Source organism: Coturnix japonica, chromosome Z (assembly GCF_001577835.2).
Source record: "Coturnix japonica isolate 7356 chromosome Z, Coturnix japonica 2.1, whole genome shotgun sequence".
In the NCBI taxonomy this organism is placed as follows: Eukaryota; Metazoa; Chordata; class Aves; order Galliformes; family Phasianidae; genus Coturnix; species Coturnix japonica.
The window spans coordinates 52,083,957-52,104,576 of record NC_029547.1 but is presented as its reverse complement, the minus strand read 5'-3'; the positions used below and the strand labels follow the sequence as shown (position 1 = coordinate 52,104,576).

Sequence of the window (20,620 nt, the reverse complement as noted above, 5' to 3'; positions counted from 1 at the left end):
ACTGCACTGGATCTGATGGACTTTTTTTGTAGCCCCTTTAAAAGGCAGTGAACCGTTTTTCTATTTTATTTAAATAATGCCCCTTAAAATGGATTTTTAGAGGTATAATAACTCCTTAAGAGTCAGTTATGCTAAACAGTTTCTCTTGATAGAAATGTTGTAAAACTCGTTAACTGCACAATTTCAGATGCCGGCTTGGTGAACACTAACTGACATATGAATGGCCAGAGTTTGTAAAATAAATTGAAATAGTTGTTGTATCACACAGCTAGCAATGCACAAGCTGTAGGCCACAAGGGGCTCAAACCTGACAGAAAATTACTTCAAGATGAATGAAAAGTGCTTGTTTCTCTTTATTAGTTTTTAGAGAACAATGAAAATGTTGAATTGTTTACAGAAGGGTTGATTAAATGTGGTCAGCAGGGCCATGTCCCCACTGTTAACTGTTAGCCTTCCCAGCCCCCAGTCCCTTCCCTCCACCCCATGCATCTTCTTATAGACTATTATGGTCACACATCTGTGTGTGAAATGTGCTCATTTTGACATTCCTCTGCTGCTCTGAGCTGTTGAGGCCTTTGTTAGGTAAAACACTGTTGTCAAGCCTAACAAGCAGGTCATGCAATTTGCTGGACACTGCAGCAGCGAATAGCCCTGCTATGAATTGCTTCAGCATCTAACAATGCTCGGTTCAATATCGAAATACATATGTATTTTTTTTCCTTTGTTCAGCCCTGATACTTTCAATATTTTGAAGAAATAAATACATATTTTGCATTTTAAAAAAAAAAATGAAAGAAAGAAATAGGTTTGACATCACAGCACACTGTTTGTTTTATTCTTTTGTTGTTAGATATATTACAACGAGAGGGGAGAAAAGGGACTTTAGCTGCCCTTTTGTGACCTAAATTCACTTTCTATGTGATACTAAAGGCACAAAGAAGGGATGCATGGTGCCCTACCATATTTACCAGATTATTTGGTATGCTTTGAAAGCAACTCAGATTAAGGCCACTTTAGAAAAAGCGGTATTTGCACAAGATGGCAGCAACTGAAAACATCGCTTTGAGGCAATGACTTTAATAACAACTTCTTAAAGATCAGATTCATTTAGCAGCAATCAGGAGGCCAAAAAACACTGGATATGCTACTGTGTCTGCTGAGGAAAAACCGTCTTCTTTCCTCCCTCCAACCTATTCCATAGCCTTCATCCCTCCCCCTCACTCTTCCCCAGAAGAAAAATCAACCACTAATGTGCAAGGGTTTGAATGCTATTTGTGGCAATCTGTCACTTTACATAGTGTTCCGCCCTGATGTGAAAGCAGGGTTTTCTTTTTTCCTATCTGCAGAACATGCTTTTCCAGGCCTATTATGTGTATAAACAATGGCATATGTAATTACCTTTCTGGGATGGCAATTATTTCTCTGCATCAACAACTGAAGTTAAGGCAACCCATCCTGCTGCCCCCCACCTCTGAATAAAGGACATCCTAAATATCAAAAAATAAAATACAAAAACATTTGGGGATCAAATCCAGGCTGCTTATGTCAGCCTGGGAAGGGACAGATACTATCACTGCAGCCTTTAAATGTCAGCATGATCTTTTTTTCCTAGCAGTAATTGCTTTACATTTTGTTTCAGATTGAGTCATTTCAACCTTTGCCTACAAGCCAGTTTTTGCACCCCACCTCCTTATACTGAAAACTTTTGCACTTTTGCTAGGGCGGATTTCCTTGGCAATTCTGTGGGTAAGAAAATACCATACCTGTCATGTCAAAGCTGTTGAATGGTGTGAGATGCTGACTTGCTTGTCTTGCTTCAAGCTACATAAGGTTATGTGGGGTGGTGGGCTGAGGGGGTGGGGTTGAAAGGCTGTTTTTATTTCTCTGTGTGTTGGTCTCATGTCTGATTACCATCCTCAGTATTAGTGAGAAATATTCATGTCTTCAGCTGGACTTCCATGGACAGACTTTATATCATTTTGTTACATGGCAACGTGCACTTCTTTCTCACTGTTGAAGCAAGTAAAAAGTACAAAATGTAGAGTGTTTACCAGGAGATTTGCTTGCTTATATGTAAAAGACTGCCTTGAATCCTTTTCCAAATGGGTTTAAATGATTTTCCTGAGCAAAGACAGTCTTAAACATATGTTTAATTCTCAGGAGTTAGGGCCAAGATGAAAAACATACTTGTGAGTTTCTTCTCTTCCTTTGGATGCTGTCATCAGTGTACCTAGAAAGGTGCTCTTAATGTAAACATGTTTAAGTGAAAGATGTTTTAGTGACAGCTCCTTGATTCACACTGACACCTTATGCATGGGGAAGCTGCACAAACGCCATTCGAATGTTTCATGCTTAAGGAATTAAAGAGCTAAGGGAGGAGTAGAACCAAAAGGAAGCATGAGGAAAGCATCAGCAGTGAACTTCAGAGCAGATTCCACTGAGTTATCCCACATATACAAGCATATTATTGTTCAAGAGGCTGGCAGTGTTGCACATCTGAGTTTTCCATTTATCCAGCAGAAAAAATCTACTGAAAAAGAAGGATGTAGACTAACAGCTTCCCTTGCCTTCTCCTCTATAGTTCCTCTGTTAAAGGAAGGTAAACAGCAAACAAGTGTAGTTATATGCACTCTTCATGCCAGGGGCAATACCAACTTATTAGTACTGCAGGTAGCTTCCCCAGGTTTTTATCCTGTGGTGATGTGGAGACAAATATGAATTAGGAGTCTTTGGATTTAGTATGCCCACTTCTCAATGGATAAAAGAAAGATCTCCTACAAAATGGAAATCACAGAGAGCTCTGCTGGGGAATGCAAACATAGCTTTGAAACATTTCTTTCTCTTACTTTTAATAGCTGTGAACATGAATTACCAAACCTAAGTCAGGGGAAATATTAATCCTGCCACCATGATCTGTCTCCAGTTATCATTCCAGCCAGTGTGAATAGGTGGCTTTAGAATTACCCCAAGTGCTGATTGCATCACTGCTTAGATTGTTAATGAGCTTTCTAATGAGAAAGCATTTTCCTTTGTCTCAGTGACAGTTCTGAGGGCCTTGTTCACCTCTGCTCTGGTGGCAAAAAAAAATCTATATAATATTTGAGCTAAGATCTGTCAATGGAAAGGTAGTAAAAGAAATGCTGTGAGGTGATGGCAGTGTTCCTTGCCAGCTAACCTCCAATTACAGATTCGCTTTTCCATACCTCCTTTTCTGTAAGGACTTCAATATACTTTGCTTACATAAATCAAGACTACCAGCCTCCCTACATGATGGAAGAGCATTAATAGATTCATTTTCAAGTGAATACTTTGAATATAAGAAAAAAGAAATAAATACCACTATCAAACATACACACACAAAAAAAAAAAAAAAAAAAAACAAAAAAAAAACCATTGCTAAAGCTGGAAATAGCAACCTAGGTCAAGTGCACACATTAATAGATCCCCAACAGTTCTGTTTCATGCCAACGTGGATAAGGAAAATCACTCAAAACTCACTGAGTTATTCTATTCGTACGTATTTAGTTAGACTATTTGGTAGAATCAAGAAACAGCTGTGAATCCATCTTTATGGGAACAGATTAAAATTATCATTTTGGTCTCATTTGTTTTGCTCTAACTTCAGTAAGTGGAGAAAACAAAAGTGTTTTGGACAGCAGACAAGCTTGTTCTGTCCAGCCCGGTGTTTATCCTGAAGCCTACCTGGGAACTTTATCTGCTATTTCAGCTGACATGATCACTACTGAACGTTTAAACATGACTGTCAGTCTGGTCAGGAGTTCTGTTTGCAGCATACAGCACTGAGAGTGTCCTGGATCAGAATGTGACTTACTGGCTTCATCTGCCCCCTAAACTGGGAGTGACTTTAAATTCCTCAAGCAGTGATATTCTTTTCTCAGTCAAAGTAGTATTAATGAGATTTTGTCTAGTGAACACAGCAAATACTGTTCCTCGCTTGTTTTTATGGCTTTGACTTCCAGAAAACTCCCTAGATGACAGCAAGGCTGTCTTTCAGTAAGTCACCAGGACTATCTCCTATTAGGTAGTCCCTAATAAGCACAGACACCTCACTGCTTTTATTTCAGCATGTCCAATTCACCAGTCACTGAATTCAATTTTATCTGTTCAGATGATGAGTTTTGACGAACTGCATAAACCTGTCATTAAGGGGAGGACAGGTTATAGTCACTACTCAGGATATTACAGCTTTCTTCATTGTTTATTGCAGATGGGGTAATGTAGCACAAGCAGGGACAGAGAAGATGAAAGTAAGGTTAGTTAAACACTGAGCTACTCTGTGATTAAAAAGAGTGATAGCATCAGGCCAACAGTTCAAAGGTTCAGTGTAAATATTGTTCATCTGTTTGACTTTTCAGTTGTGTCATTGGTTAGTGGAAATATACCAAACTTCCATATAAGACAAACTCTGGTTTTGTAGAGGAAAGCCACACACGTAAAAAGTGGTCTGTTTCCTGATACAACAATAATTAAAAATTTAAACCTTTGACCTCTGTAAACATTTTTATTTCTGGTTTCTTTTGCCTATGACCTGCAGGTGCTTTAGGTCCCTCCACATCTATTTTACTCCAGTTTTCTCATCAGCAATTACTTACACAGTAATTCAAATCCAATTTCAATATTGACTAGTACGTTGTAAGCTCTGTGTCAAATGCAAGCTCTCTAGCATGTTCTATTTCCATTAAGAACATCAAAAACATTAAGACTTAAGAAACAGAAAGGAAAAAATATCCTGCAAATGATGGCAGTGAGTCAATTATGCTTGTATTGCACGGTCCTCTGAGCTCATACTAAGCTCATATTGCTTCTGGTACTTAAAAAGGAATATTTTTATTAAAAATTAAAACAGGTAAGGAGTGTCTACAGTGCATAACATAAAATTCTTTTTTTTTTTTTTTTTCAGTCTGGCAGCAGATCACAGCAACGTCCATCTGCACAGAGCATGTGTCCCAGCTTGAATGATTTCACTAGTATTCAGTAGGCCAACACTAATTAGCCTTCTCTGGGACCGGCCTTTACTGGTCTTAGCAGGAAAGCCCTGGTTGACTCATAGAGGTCACTTGGCCCCAGACCTCATCCAGCTGTGAGGATGGTGCCCAAAGGAGCTGCCCTGGTGATACTGGAAGGTGTTGCACTACGTGGGGTGCAGGACAGCACTGGACCAGTCCCAGCCAAGTCAAACACAGAACCACATACATACTTGATGTGAGCAAACAGATGCCACTGGAGGGATGCAGGTTATTAATTTTTGCTTTAAGAGATCAGCTTCTGTGCCAACATGGTCTTAACAGGACTGTAAAATTTCTCCAGTTACCAACCAGTGTGGTAATCATTTGGATATTGACAGGTTTTTTGATCCCTTGTTTGTACAGTGCTTAGCACAGAGGGATACTCATCTCTGGCTATTACATGGTTTCCTATTTCAAATATCTAAAGTAGCAGATGAACCCTCATTACTGAGTTTGAGAATATTTCAGAAAGCTACCATGGAATATGGTCTACAGTCCATAATTAAAACCTGTTTTATTTATGTTGTCATTTTTTTCTCTGTAGATAAGCTAGGGAAAAAGTCCATCACAATGCCAGAATCATTTTCCACTCTCTGATCTCAGCTTTGTTTTGTCATTCGTATCCTTCTGTCTATAACAGAGTGTTTGTTTACTCATTGACTTAGTGGGTGCATTCCCATCTTCTGCTCCTTCAATGATTTCTTGCCTGCCTAGAGGTACCATCAAGAGAACATACTCTTCCTTCTACATCATACCTCTCCTGTCATGTTCTCTGTAGCATGCTTTAAAGGATTTTTCCTACATTTTATTCTGATCAATTACATTTTTGTTAAATATTGGGTATAAAAAATGAAAACTATTCATAAATTATGGAAAACATATTCTTCTGCTTAGCAGAATCATTGAGGGCAAGAATAGTCATGGTTTTATGGGCAACTGTTTGACAGGTAGATAGAAAAATATGTTAAATAGGATAAAATAATATCTTAAATATGTGGATAGGAAAATTATGTATCTTGTAAGGAGAAATAATTGTCTCTTCTAGGTTTTCAGAAAGTAGTCTTTTTTCCTTTCCACCTAGGTATTTACTTTCTGTGTCATAGGTCTCACCTTATTACAAAGGATTTATTGTTCAGCGTCTGGAATGAAAATGTGTTTTTATTGACAACTACATTCATAATACGAAATTAATCTAATTGACCTGAATTGTTTATGCTATGTACATCAGGTAGCTTGGCTGATATTCCTGGGACAGCTCTACTTTCATAAAATTCTGCTACCTGCAATCCAAATGCTGCTACTACTTTTGGAATTCCTTGTACAAAAGGAAGCAGAATGTTTTAAAGAGATTCTGTATTAACATTTTTGTATTCCCAGAAAGCAGTCATTTCCCCTTCATATGAAAGTTCAGGTGCTCCTGTCATCTTACCACACCAGACACTGAGAAATATACACCAATTTTATGAGTCTGGTGACTGGTGTAGCACAGCCTGGGAAACAAATGGCTGGAGAGCAGCTCTGTGGGAAGGGACCTGGAGGGTGTTAGTGCCAGCATGCTCATCAGGGTAGTCAGGGTGATAAAATGCATTTTGGGGTACATTAAATGTAGCGTAGCTAACTCATCATATGAGGTGGTTCTCCCAATATACTAAGCACTGGTGAAGCCTCACCTTGTATACTGGGTGCAGTTTTGAGCTCCACGATATTAAAAAAAAAAATAAAAAAAAAAAAATTAAAAAAAAAATTGCTGAAGAGCTTCTAAAGGAGAACAAACATTCTGGTAACATGTCTGGAAGGCATGTCCTGTGAGGAGATTCTGAGGACAATTGGGTTGTCTAATCGGCAGAAGAGAAAAGGAAATGGAGAGGGAAGGGCTGGGCTCTGCCCCTGGAAACTGATGGTAAGATGCACAAGAACAGCACAAAGCTGCAACTCCTGAATGTTAAGAAGATTTTCTTTACAGTATGGATGGTCAAACTTTGGAACAGTCTTCCTAACAAGGTGATTGATACTCTATGCCTTTCAGTGTTGAAGAAGCATATGAACAAAACCCTGATTTTGGGGCTCATTTGTATGCTCTATCTTTTGGTTAGCTCAGAAGAGGTCAGCCCATTGGACTAGGTGATCTTTGAAGGTCACTTCCAACTGACCTGCTCTATTCCAATAATTTCTAACACTATTAGTTCATCAGAAAATATCTCTACTCTCATCCATATTTCTTTTCCTTGCTGAAAAGATACTGTATTTACACTGTCCCTGGAAGGTAGGCTGGATCCACTGCTGCCTTCCACATGAAGCAGCATCCAGCAAGTCTTCCAGCCTCAATTCCCAACTGTTCTTTGCTGTCAGGATGTGAGGATCAGCAACTCTGACATGAGAAGCCACCCAGATAGGTGCTGGTGATAGCAATGGGTAGGCAGAAACAAGTATTTCTCAGGGAATAGAAATTCAATATTATTTAAGAAAATAACTGTTCATAATTGGGCCTCTATTGCTTTAAACTTTAGTGGTAATAGTAGTACTGGAACTTCAAATTACAGCTTTCAGTGGCTTCATGCTGAATCTCTCAATTACTCTTCTCACGTCCATTCTTGCAGCACGTGCGCTGTGACACTGATACCACCACTTAAATCAGAACTCTGGTGCCCAGCACCGAGATGTTGTCTATCCCACGAGGATCACTGGTACAGGCAGGGCTGGGATCACAGCCATAAGGAAGCTGCGGTGGAGATGAGGTAATTCCCACAGTGGCTGAGACTGTCACTACTACAGCGGCTGCTGAGGCTGCTGCTTCACAGAGCTGAGTCTGTGGAATACCTCATGATCAGGTTTTGGAGGGAAGATGGGGGTTGTACCTCAACAACAGCAAAACATCAAAACTATATACAGGGCCAACCCACAAGGGAGGAGAGCATCAGGTGTATCCTTTTCAGCAGTAAATTAAGTCCATATGAGGGATTTTTGTCGCTATTGTAAGCTGTGTTTTCTTATTTAACCCACTGTTGCAGTGTTCATGCAGATGTGCACACTGTTACAGAGCTCGGTGCCCACTAGCAGCCTAGAGACACAATTAAGACTGGAAAGGGGAAAGCTCAGTTCTGTACAACTCAAAAATCTGTTTTTAAACCCTACTATGGGAGACTGTCCCAAAAAATTATTGCTGTGAAATGAGTTGTGGAAGTAACCAATGTTGAAAACACATGTGGCTACAGGTAGGGAAGAATTCTGGTGGAGGAGCTTTGAGCTGGATGCAACCTGCAGTGATGGGAATGAGAAGAGGCTGAGCCTGCAGTTTGCAATAAGTGGGTGGGAAGAAGAGACCACTTTGTCCTTCCCATAACCCTGTCCAGATAATCACAAGTCTGCATATGGTAGCTTAAAACCAGCTCAGACAGGGCTCCTATCTATTTCCCCTTTGAGCCTGGATGAAAAAGCACGAGGATGGAGGTCACATAAACTCACTCTGTTCATGCAGTTCAGACCAATTTGCATAATCCAAGTTTTCATTTTAAACAAATTAAGTGCCTGGCACTTTATGGTTGTGAAGAAACCTCCCTGAGGTGTGAGTGAAGTATGGAACCACTGAAAGCAGAGACCACTGCAGGTGGAGCGGGAAATGGCAGCACAGAGGAACGAATGCTTCATAACATAAACAGAAGTGTAAGAGATGGGAAATTTTTCACATTTTATTAAATCAGACTTTTACAGTAGTTGTTGAAAGCAAAAAAACACTGAATTATGTTTAGATAATCGTTCCATAAATAATGTGCATTTTCACAGCAGTCACGAAGTCTGGAATTTATGTGCTAATTACAGACCCCAAATCATCTCTGCACAGATTTGCAATTAAAACTGAAATATTTTCATATACAATGTAAGCCCTGTATTCATAGCAACAGCTAAGAGACATGCTGGTTACAGTTTGCTCTGTAAATCTGAATATTTTATGTTTGAACACAATTGTTTCACTATTGTCCTTACGCTCAGTATTTTAAAAGCCGAAAGAGTTTAGAGCCGAATGCCACATTATGAATAGTTGTTCTTTTCTGAGAAAATATTCTCTATACAGTAGCGCATATAGTACAACCATCTAAGGGAACAAACAATTATTGAAAGACATCGAGAAAGCAAAATTCCTGTGTACAGTTATCTTCTTAATAAATATTGTAAAAACACATACTTTTAAAACCCTGCAGTGACAGCAAAGTGCAGGAAGAATGCAGAATTAGGGAGAACGTTGAATAATTCAGTAGCTTGTTATGTGATTAGATCTGATTGGCCCATGCTAAGATGCTGCCCATAAAAATGATTTCCCATGGTAGCATTGGTAGAGGGGTGGGGGGTTTATGATGTCCATAAAATGGGAGAACAAGGCTTACTGGAACTAATAATATCATGGCTGCGCAGAATGATTGATGATCTTTAAAAAGGCCCAGATTGGTTTCATCTTTCTTCGGATTTTATCACTCACTCTTTCTTAGTCACGTGCAATCACTAAGGCCAAGAGAGGTAACAAGTGTTTGATGTATGATACTTGAGCCACTTTTGTCAGAACTGCATTTATTTTAAACTGCTCTTGTATTTGATACTCCCAACATGTAGATGTTTTTTATGTTTATTTTTTCTCCAGCTGATGAGAACAGGCACTCCTGGGGTTGGGTCAAGAGGTAACCTAAGCTCACTTTAGAGCAGCAGTGCCAAAAATCGCAGTAAAAATTAAACAGATCCTCCTGCTTGCACTGGGACTATTTCCATTACTGATTGAATGGATAAAGAGCTGCACAGGGCTGACATCTTCTTGGGAGAACCTCATATCCTTCATTATTTGCAGTATGCACACACCTTTCAGAATGCTACTTACGCTTCTTGGAATATATTATCTGTTTCAATTCACTCCATCCTTAACAATCTGCAGAGAGCCACAAAAGCTCCTTTCATGTCAGGAGAAATTTCAGATGAATTGGGGGGGGGGGGGGGGGGAAAAAAAAAAAAAAAAAAGAAAACTTAATTTAACCAATTGGGAAAAAGGGGCATTTCCACATGTTTCTGAAAGCTTTCACATCTCCTCAAATACTACAAATCAAGCCAGATATCTTAATCATTTGTTGGCAACATTCTTATCAGTGCTTTATTCATAAAAAGACTGCAGATGTGTGAACTGAGAAATGTTTAGCAGGGTCCCAGAGGAAAAGGAAGGAGTACTAACAGGTTGATCAAACAGCAATGTATTGGAATCCTGCTTATTTGGAGAACGCTGCCTTGTCCTCATTTGTTCTAGCTGGGAGAACAATAAATTAATCAGTGTGAAGCCAGGACTCTGAGACCCTCCTATGGCACACAGACATCTTCATGTGTGCAGGTGTGACCACAAGGCTGCACGCAAAGCTGTGGCACACCTGGCACATGGACATGCATGTTCCTTCACTCATGATGGTTCTGTCTAGTGCATAGTTTAATGGTTTTCTGTTCTGGCAATTTTAACACTGTCTCAACATTGTTTAACAAAATCAAGAGCAGTTCCTGGCAATTAATTTCTGCAGTCAACAGTATTCTCAAACTGGGCAACTCCCCTTGGAACAGGGAGCCATAACAGCAGTGCCTGTGCAAGTGAAAGAGCAAGACAATTCATTAGACGATTCTGCAGCAGCTAAAAGTGGCGGGGGATGTCAGCCTGTGCTCCTGCGCTTCAATACTAATGAGAGTCATTGCATATTCATAACCCTAAATACAGTCAGCTTCTGATAAAAACTTTTGTCATCGAAGCTTCACAGCAAGAGCAAAGCACTGCGCTCTTCGTGTCGCGGCACTTCCGCCAAGTGAGTGCAAGAGCAAGATTGATTGTTTTGCAACGCAGTCTGACAGGGAACTAAGAGATACTGCCCCAAGGGTCCTGAAACTAAGCTTAGTTTGATTACAAGGCTCCAAGTAATCAAAGAAACAAAAGAGTGGGGGGAGAAGACGGAGGGAAGAATGTTGTTTTGTCTTGTTGGTGGGTCTGGGGTTTGTTTTTTTGTATTATTTTTTAAAGATAAAGGAGGCCCTAAAGATGCAGCTTTCTTTATTGAGTGTTCAGAGTAATTATCTGTTAGGCATTTAAAGCAGTTCATATCAATTTTTATCAGGGAAGAAGAAGAACAGTAGGCGCTAGCAAACTTGTTCCCATGTTGTAGGAACACTGCTGCATGTCTTAATAGATACAAATCTCTAAAACTGTATGAAGTTTCACGTCAATATGAATAGCAAAGATTAGTGAACTCAACCTGTCAGATATTAAAATCAGCTCTGCCAAGCATTGTGCTACCCAGAATTCACTTCCTGCAGGTTTCTTTTCATTTTTGTTGTCAGTTCCTTCTTCTTCTCATCATTGTTGCTATTTTTATTATTGGTTTGGAGAAACTACCCATCTACTTTGCTGGCAGTCAAATCCTGAAGGTGCACAGCTCTGCTACCCTTTGACCTTGCGGTACCTGTCTGCTGGGGCAGCTGTTAGCATCCCCTGGAGTCAAAGAAGAGAAACGTATGTTTCAGCACCCACTTTGAAAAAGCCTTGAGCATTTTCTCACTCATAATGATGTCTTCAGCTGGAATGCCAGCACATTTCCACATCTTTCTGACAGGCAAGCAGACTATAAAATATACATAAAATTAAATAAAACAGGACATTAACACAAAGGTTTCAAAATCTGATTACAGTGCAGGGTTGGATTTTTTTATTTTTTTTTTTTCCAGCAATTATAAAGTCTTGCATATGGAGAGAAAAAGAAAAGGAAAAAATAAAAATAAAAAAAGAAGAAGAACTGCATAGTTGAAGAGAAATCATGAAGCATTAAGGAAGGGAAGGTTTCTATAAACTTCTATAAACTGTTAGATATCTCTGTCATATGTATACAGGCTTTGAAAATAGAGAAATCTTGTAGATATGATTGATTGAGATAACTGATTATCCACAGATATTTTAAGTGTTGAGACATTAAATTGTCAACCGTATCAGTTTGATTGCAGTAAAACATGAAAACATTGACTTTTGTCTAGTTAGAGAAATTTATTTTTCCCAGAATGACAATCCTTAAAGTAGAAACCAGGCAGTCTGCCAGATCTCCATGTCATACATTGAAGTTTGCAAATGTAACCCATATTTTCAAATGTTTTTCAGGGTTCAATGAATGGTGCATAGGTCTTTGGCAAATAGTCTTGTAATAAACAGATTTCCATACACTGCTTCACTTCTCCTTAATCCTGGTGTAGACTAGTATTTATTCATTGAATAAATGAATGGCATAGAAAGCAGTTTGCATTTGAGGTGTATACAGATTCAGAGCTCTTCGCTTATGTAAAACATTTCTCTAAAAGAAACAGTAACCCTCCTTGGACTGAAGCTATAGGAACAAGTTTGATTAATATGTTTTACAAGCCTGAAGTAAATGCTCATCATAACTGTCAGCAAGCTGACAGCTTTCAAAAAAGAGCCTTTGTTCCCGGAATGAGTAATTTGTGTGATCTTCTTTAAGATACCACATTCAAAACCTTAGAGGGAGAAGGTGTTACATTCAAGCGAATTCTACTCAAAATGTGATTGCTGTTAAGCCTGCTTTGTATTCCAGATCCTTGATATGCACACAGTATTTGACAGGATAGCAACTTTTTTTATTATTATTATTTGTTGTTCTTGCTTGTCAGAAAACCTGTGCTTTCTCATTAAGCAGAGGTGTACTCAAGGAGTACCAACACACACAGGAGAGCCACCATTACCAATGCTATGTTTTGCTTCTGTATTCGCCTGGGTTTTGACAAGTACATACCAGACACAGGGCTTACCTTAACAATTACACTTGAATGAATGAAACTGTAAGTGGGACAAAAGACCAGACAGACATCTTACGATATGACAAAACTATACCTTAAGAATGGAAGGGGACAACTGTTCTCTTTTCTCTTGAGTGTGAAACATTTCTCCTAACTCATAAACCTCTGGAACACAGAACTGGGCATTGGCACATTGTGTCTCCAGTGGTAACGAACAAGTACTTCAAGAGCATAACAGCTGCTGAAAAATGCAACTGAGGTTACCCATTAGCGTGGGAAAATATTTCCTTCCTGACCTCTTCAGGCAAAAAGGTTGCTGTTGAGAATCAAGCATTGCATTTAATTACTTTTAGATAGCCAAACTTTGCTCTCAGTTATATAATTTTGAAGCTGGAAAAGAGGATAGTCACATATTTATTTGAGGGTAGCTGCAACAAATAGCAATGAACTCATCCAACCCTTTTTAAAAATTCACTCAAAATATATTTCTGAATAGCAGTGGATTCCACACTTTGATTTCAAGTCAGACAGGGGAATATATTTCTGTCCAGACACATGCCCTTCCCTCTTTTGTCTGTGGATACACACACACATGGGAAAGCAGGTGCCCTTTGTTGTTTTGCTTACCTCCACTTAAATAACTCCTTTTAGAGACTTTGGATGAATCCAAGGTTAGAACAAGCCTTCTCCATGACGTCAAATAGACTCAGACCAAGGTCCACTTAGTTCATAGTCTGGCACATTAGGTAAGATCTGTGTCCAGTGCATCCTTCCCAAACTGATCTGTGTAAAACAGCTGGCCAAGAGGATGTGGTTTTGTATGATGAAATGGTGTAAATGCCTATGCTGCTTACAGACAGAAAAAAATAAAAATAAGAAATAATAATAATAATAAAACTCAATTAGTTTCTTGTTGAGTTCAGTTGTTGCTATCCTTTTAAACATGAGATTCCCCAAATGCAAGATATTTAATTGCTCCACAAGCAGATCCTGCACAGATCTCCCCTAGCACTACTGACAGTCTTGGGAGTCCAGTGCCATAGGACACATCCAGAAATTCAAGCCCAATTGCAGGAGCAGAAGCAGCCCTTTTTGGTACAGAGAGATGTCTGTGTTCTGCATTCTGTGGGATTGTAGCTGGTGATGACAACCTCAGTTCTCCCAACAACTTTCCACATGCCAATTCAGCTCTGCAGCCTGTCAAAATAACTTGTTGCCAATGGCTAACTCTTACCTTCTTTTTCCTGGTCAGCAGTGTGGGTGCGTCCAGAGTAACACAATGGAATCTGTCCATCCTAACCCAGTAGAATTTCAGTTGTCCTTCCTACTAGGTGGACAGGATCAATGGACTGCAAAGAATAAAATAATTAGTTTAGTCAGTAAGAATTCCTTTCTACACAGAAAAGTATTATTTTCTTACATGGTCTCTTTACTTTGCCTTTGTCATATGATTTATCAGAGTCCAGGGCATTTCTTTCCCTGCTCACTTGCACTTGTTATGCCCTAATTCACTTCCTGTTTGCAGAAGCTTCACTGTTTTGGTCATTTCAGGCCACTGTCCTCTGATTCTTGCAAAATTAACTTCTTTAGAAGAATTCATTAGCTTTCTCAGCACCAAAATGAATCATAAATTTCACACCCTTTTTCAAAAGAAATGCAAAACCCTGAAGAAGGTGCCTTTCAGTCTCTAAGAAGAGTGATTTAGCAGGGAGGATGTTAAACATTATGATGTTATATATTACTATTCTTGTTACTATCTTTTAAAAGAATGTGTATATTCCCATCTATACATACTGTACTTAATAATTTTCTAGCTTCAGAATTCTGGAGGAAAATCATTCAATCCTGGTAATTTACTATAACTGAATCCCTCAAATTGTTCTGTCTTTTTTATGCTTTAATCAGCCTGCTAAGGCCACATTTTTATTTCCTTTTAAAAATGTCCTTGAAATACAAACAAGACTACATTAAAAGACTGAAGGAGTTGATTCAACAGAAAGAGGTTAAGTTCTGACTGTTGGTAAGTGCTGATCACGTGCAAATGTGATAAAAAACCTACAAATATTTGAGGGCATTAAATAACAATCATAGGGGGAAAATTATTGAGTTTGCCATTGAAGTATTTATTCTGATGTGTTTATCATATCACAGAAAATGGGCTCAGTATTTCAGCCACTGTGGTGTGTTAACTGGTAGTAATTTTGAATCTTTAATGACAAACATTGTAAGATTATCAACTGAGATAATGGAATGAAAATCTGAAAAGTAAAGTGTAATGCCTGGAAATTTTATTTCAAAGCATAATCTGCTGAATTTTGCTTCAGCATCCCAGATTAATTTGTGGAACCTCTATTAACTAGATAAAGTTCCAGTGAAATATATGTTAAAATAAACAGCTCTCCTCAGACGTGGATATTAAAGTGGTAGAGAATTAAGGAAAGGAAGGAAGAGAGAAGCTCAGTACTCGATTTGACCATCTCCTCACTTTAGTACATGGTAGTGTCTACACATATACCTCTTGTTCTTGTAATTAATTTAATATATGATATCTGTTCTAGAGATCTCTGGCTATTTTTATTTCTTGTGGCTTCTTTGATCTTTCATTCTGAGCTGCTCCTGGCCTGTCAGAGTGTATGCTCTAATCTATTTATGTTACCTGGCAGAGTTTCAACTCTGAAGTTTCTCCAAGTTCTTGAGGTCTCTCCTTAACTTTATACTTTCCTAAACTGAAACTTAAATAAATAAAGCTGGAGCAGGACTGTTTCCAACTGCTGCAGGGAAAACATGAAGACATGGGAATAATGACTGGCTTAGTCTAAACGAACATCCCTCACTTGGTTTAAAAGCAGAAGGTTTAGAAAAAAGGTGGCCCAAATTAAGTAATTGCATTTAAATGTGTTGTAAAGCCATGTAATAGCTTCAGGTGTATTGTAAATTTGTTTCCTGTTCCACTATTTACACTAATATAGCTTGTATTTTATTATTTAGGAAATTGAATCCTTATGCTGTCACTGTTTCCTTTACTTGTCACGACATAATGTGAACTAATTGGTACTGTGAAAGGGTTCATCGCTACTGAAGGACATACTTCTCAATTAAATAGGCATTAGCAAAATGCCACCCTTAAACCAAACCACACTTTGATTAATAGTTCTAAAGAGCTTTCCTTCTCAGCCTCAGTGGTTCTGCAGCCTTGCAGCATCACGTGCAGATTAGGTCTCCCCAGGTTTCCATCACCCAGACCTCTGACCTGACTTGCTGTGGGTAGCACCAAACTCACGAAAGCATCCACACCTGACAGAGGAGCTGGGGTTCTGTTTAATTAACATGGATGAGCAGTTATGGTCATTCTTTTTGAAAGATATATTTGTGAGGAGCTACTCTCTATTCAGAATATTCTGAATTTATAATACTGAAAATGACAGCTTGTTATTATTTGTCAGAGACAATGTATTCTATTTGTTATGCTGCCCATGTTGGTAAGAAAGACTAAGCACATTGCTCTCCCAAAAGCAGAAACATGTTGGTTTTTCCAAGTGCTGCGCTCAAGGTGTAATTTGCAGCATCCCATATAGGTCACGTTTTCTTACCATGCATCTGTGAATGAGGAGTCTGCCTGTTCTTTGAATGTTGTTGTCTTGCACCTTCCAGGGCTGTAAGCCCTATCAACTAAATGGAAGGCACACGAAAGGCAAAGAGATGCTGTGGCCTCCGATATTTCCTTTTCTGACTATACACATTCAAGCTCCAGGCAACCCTGCTCAGCAAAGGTGAAAAAAAGTTGAAAAGGATGTTTTCCACTGTTATAAATAGGTCTCTGACTCCTGGTCTTACCAATGTTTTTTTTCTTTGAAAAGTGTAAATCATCATCATTACACTTGAAAGGTCTAAAGTAAAATGCTTTTTTTAATTTTTTAATTTTGAAAAAAATAAGTCTGTGAATTGAATCCTTTTTATCTTGGATCTTCTGCAAGAAGTTGTGCTAACATCAGAATAAGTATTAAACTTCAGTACTTTCTTACATGTAGCATATTCCATTAATTTTTTACCCCGGAGATTATCAGCATTTACCATTATATTACTGAAAACATAAAGCATCAAGTTCATCCAATGGGACACCCTCCTATAGGCTTTAAAGCACAACTAGGGACATCACAGTTAGGAAGCAAAGCACACTTTATGTTTTTAATTCCACTGCAATATGTCCTCTTTAGGAATAAATCTGAATTAGGAATAATTATTCCCTCCATAACATTTTCTGATTTCCCTATTTCAATTCTGGCACATGCTTTTGTTTAGTTTTTTTGTCAATATTATTATCAACTCTTCCAAATAATAAATAATATCACAGAATAATTTTCAGAATTAAAAATAGTCTGTATGGTTTTCATTTTTACTCTAATATTTTGCTTTTCCAGACTACAGAGCAGAAAATCTTGCTAGCTCTTATAGGAGCCAGAATGCAACCTCAGCTTCCCCTCATCTCTGGTGTAATCTCTGCAGAAATAGCCTCATTGTTCATGGATTAGTACTTCCTTTGCTATGGTTTTGTACCTCAGCCAATACAGTGGCACAGCAAACAGAGATGGCAGGCATTCCAGGTATCACTTGGATCAAGCAGTTAACCACTTGCTAGTAAGTGGGTAGTTTTTATGGCACTTTACATTTGTATTTTTGTAAATATTTATATATGTTGTTTATGTCATATGCTGCATGTGTCCTTGTGTGTGTGAGAGAGATATATAAAGGTTATTTATGGTCTGTGTCAAAAGGTTATGAACAAATTGAATTTATGAAGAGGGATCGCTATTCCCTTGTGATTACGGCAGCAGTTGTTTCTTAAGTGTTTTAAAAAAATTTTAAAAAAAAAACAGACTTGTCCTAGTGCTCACAAGACTCAGTGCTCACAAAAACCAATGGGTATTTAGCTCTTAAGATGAAATCATTTGGCACAAAATCAACCTAGAAATTTGGCAACATACATTACCAAGAGGAAGAAGCTTTCACCTGAAGACGGCAGGTAGCACAACAGCAAGGAAAACATTCAGGAAGGCTGAAGAAACCCCAAAGGGCTACACAGAGGTTGTATTTTGCTGTACATGGTATAGCAAATCATGAAGTGCGGAATGATTCTCACCACTGCCTGAAATCAAGAAGAAAACTACAGAACTTCTTCAAAAAGAAGGAAGCAATTTTCCTTCTATTCATAGAAGTAGGGATGACCAATCTGTCAGTGCATGCCATGAGCAGTGTTTTGACTTACAGGAAAAAATCATCTGGGTAACCGAAGGTTTTTCTCACCCACCTTTTCTGCTGCTGCAAGTTCTCTATGGCTGGATGTGGTGTCCCACGATAGAGGATCTGACACCCACATTTGGAAAGACATTCAGATCAGTGAATGTTGCTCTTCTTGACCCATCTCTGAGTGTTTCTATGGTCCAGGCTGTTGGACAGCCCACAAAGTCACCTGCGGCACAACACATCATCAGTTCCTACAGTGAATAAAACCATCAATACAAGAAATAGAAGGAATCCTTTTTCATTCCCAAATGATTTTCTTTTCACTCCTTCACTATGCCAGAAAAATAACAAACACTTTGGCAGACTATCAAACACTATTTTAATACTTCTGATGTTTATCTGTAAAAAAAAAAAAAAAAAAAAAAATCCAGTGAATTTGTATGTGCATCAAATCTTACTATATTATCTTTCATGACAAGTCAAGTGTGCTTTTCACTTTAAAAGATTTTAGCAAATAAATACCATCCTGTTTCCCCATATTTTTTTCTGCTAGACATCAGCAAGTATTCTGTAGGACACACTAGTGGCTCTTGGTTTATTATTGCAATTTTTTTTAATTTAGATATTTTATAGTGTAGAAGAATATGATCTATTTAGAAATCTTTTGTTGATTATTATATATTTAGAATTTTATCAGTATATTTATAATTGGCACTAAAATTCATGTGCTTTAATTAAATTTTACTATATTTGTTCTTACATAAATTTAAAAAGGAAATAAGTTACAATTATTCTTTGTATTTTGTAATCAAGACACATGCTTTTAACTAGCCTGCAACTTCCATCTATTGCTCAGTAATTATAGACAATGCAGCAGCTCAGAGTATTTACATAAGCTGTTCAGTCACAGAAAACAATCAGAAAAAAATTAATAACAATCTTGAAGTTATTTATTCATTTTAGCTGATACTTACACATATAAACATTCGGGACAATGATTCAAAGGATACATGATAACCTCAAGATTCAGCCCAACCCTAATATATTTTGTCTTTGCTTTTAGAAACCAAATGTTCCCATCATCAATTAATCTGAATATTTGCTTTAATATCATTCTCTTATGATTGAAGTTTGGAGATATTTTCTTGAACTATTTACTAGAACTAGATATTTTAGTGGTTCAATCTCATAATAAGTATTAAATATAACTTGATAATAAAGATTATCTGACTGGTTTTAATAAACTTAATTTGATGAAAAATTATAAGTAGATATTTTTTAATCAGAGCATGAGTTCTTGAAGAGTGGGAATTAAGTCACTGCATATGAAAAAAATTATGTTCAATACACTTTTGCCTGGGCAAGGAGAGAATAGAGATTTGACTATGGCAATTGCAGCATCCAGGGAAAAAAATGATGTCATTTCCTGGTGCTAATATTGGATTAGCCACTATCTAGCACACTACTTCATTCTAAATTGTCTTTATACATATATATGCTCGTATTTATGACCTACCAACATCCAATTTACCCTGTCTATAAAAAATGGTGCAGGAAGTCTGATTCTTTTCCTTTTCTTTTTTTTCTTTTTTTAATTTTAATTTTTATTTTTATTATTATCATTATTATTTTGCAAAGGTTTTGGCAACAGGCTGTCTGTATATGAGCTACCAGATCCACAGATGATCAGACTGGGAGAGGATGGAATTATTTACCTGAAGTTTATGCAATAAGTTATTATTTGAGATATGCGCTAGATCAAAGATCTTACAATGAAGAGTTCCTGAGATAAGAGATTTAGCCAAAAAACCTTCCCATCAGAAGACTCCAAGTATATAGTTTGTAAGAGAAACACTAAATTTACTTGAGGACCTCATATGTCAGTATGCGTTACCCCAGGTCTTTACATGGAGGAATTTTATCAAAGAAAAACATAAATTATTTATTTTCTACACTTATTTAGCATGTGAGAAGCAAGTAAAGGCCTTATCTGGTTAAGCTTTGGTTACTCTAACAAATAAATCCTTGGACTGCAAGTGGATTGCAAACAGATTTTTGCAGTATATTCAATATGCTTTGAAAACCCATTTTTCCTGCTAATATTTTCCACTACAAGTCAGTATATGCCAGTGTTTGTGGTAACTGCTACAAAAATGCAAGCAATAGGCTAATGAGAGACCTTTTACTATATGAAGATTTTGATTAAAGTGCATTGTATACGAGTTTGGTTCCCTATTGTTTCTCCCATTACACAGCCACTGCAACACGGGCTCAGAATTACTAAAGCTGAACTTTGGTAATTTTTATGTCAACACAGTTATAAATGAATAATGACTGTGTCAACATGGACAGCTTATCCTACCCTCAAACCCCAAACTGCTTACAGCCCCACCCAGACATCTCACAGAACTCTAAAATGTGAAACTGATGCTCATGTTCCAGCCCTGAGGGAGCATTGGCTGGTTCTCAAGACCCAGGCCCTCCCACTCTGCTTGGTATCCATCAGAAACTGCCAGGACCTGAGTCCAACTAAAGCAAGCTGATTGCTA

General features: G+C 38.0%; 1 long non-coding RNA gene across 6 annotated transcripts in view; it reads right to left on the bottom strand.

Moving 5' to 3' along the window:
• LOC107306485 overlaps positions 1-20,620 on the bottom strand; it is a 75,326-nt gene that overhangs the window by 19,246 nt on the left and 35,460 nt on the right. For 3 of the 6 annotated variants that reach the window (XR_004305583.1, XR_001552131.2, XR_001552134.2), the window contains 3 exons: positions 18,136-18,297; positions 14,065-14,179; positions 8,699-13,676 (listed from right to left, as the gene is read on the bottom strand). This is a non-coding gene — a long non-coding RNA (uncharacterized LOC107306485). Of the gene's footprint in view, positions 1-8,698; positions 13,677-14,064; positions 14,180-18,135; positions 18,298-20,620 lie in introns of those variants that run through there. The other 3 variants (XR_001552133.2, XR_001552135.2, XR_001552136.2) reach the window with 3 other exon arrangements.